Source organism: Ahaetulla prasina, chromosome 2 (genome assembly GCF_028640845.1).
Source record: "Ahaetulla prasina isolate Xishuangbanna chromosome 2, ASM2864084v1, whole genome shotgun sequence".
In the NCBI taxonomy this organism is placed as follows: Eukaryota; Metazoa; Chordata; class Lepidosauria; order Squamata; family Colubridae; genus Ahaetulla; species Ahaetulla prasina.
The window spans coordinates 150,947,887-150,949,017 of NC_080540.1; positions in this window are offsets into that span (position 1 = coordinate 150,947,887).

Below are 1,131 nucleotides of genomic sequence, written 5' to 3' on the forward strand. Positions count from 1 at the left end.
GTTATTAAGTGAGTTTTGCCTCTTTTTCAGTGCTGGTGTTCAGCCGGTTCTATCTGGTTCGGGCGAACCAGTAGGGGCGACTGTTGGATGCCCTGCTCACCCGCACGTACATCATGAGGCCCCATTTTTCCACGTTTTCTAGGCTCTGCGCATGCGCAGAAGGCCTCGCGCATGTGCGGAAGATGCGCGCGCACGCACATTTGCGAACCGGTAGGGAAGATAAGTGAATACCACCCCTGCTCATTTTGCAACCTTTCTTGCCACAGTTGTTCAGTGAGTCACTGCAATTGTTAAGGTAGTAGCATGGTTGTTAAGTGAATCCGGCGCCCCCATTGACTTTGCTTGTCAGAAGGTCGCAAAAGGGGATCAGATGTCCATGAGACACTGCGACTGTCATAAGTATGAGTCAGTTGCCGAGCATCTGCATTTTGATCAAGTGATCATGGGGATGTTGCAACCATTGTAGGTTACTTTCTTCAGTGCTGTTGTAACCTGGAACAGTCAGGAAGCAAATTATTGTAAGTCGAGGATTACCTGCCTTGATGAATCTCACTGACAGCAGTGGTTACACTGAAGCCTTCCATAAGATCAGGAAACTGTTTCTGTGTGAAAATGGTCACCTCAGGAAGCAGCTTACTCTATGGATGTGCAAGTTATGTATACCAATCCCCTATTAATTCTGAGATTAGATTCCTAACATGCCTAATTTTTAGATGTTTGGATGCAATACCATGGCTTAGGACCAGGTTATCTACGAGACCGCCTTCTGCCACTGATAGCCTCCCAACGACCTGTGCGCTCCCACAGAGTGGGCCTTCTCAGGGTGCCGTCGACCAAACAATGTCGGTTGGCGGCCCCCAGGGGGAGAGCCTTCTCTGTGGCAGCACCGGCCCTTTGGAATGAGCTGCCTCCGGGGTTACGCCAACTCCCCGACCTCCGGACCTTCAAACGGGAACTGAAGACTTTATTATTCCATCGTGCGGGACTAGCCTAAGTGTATTTTAATTGTAATTTTAAAGGGGTTTTATGTCGGTCTATGACCGTTTTAGTTGATTTGGCCTACTAAATATTTGTTTTTAATTCTTTTTAAATTTGTTATTTATATTCTGTGTTTTAATATGGCTGTAAACC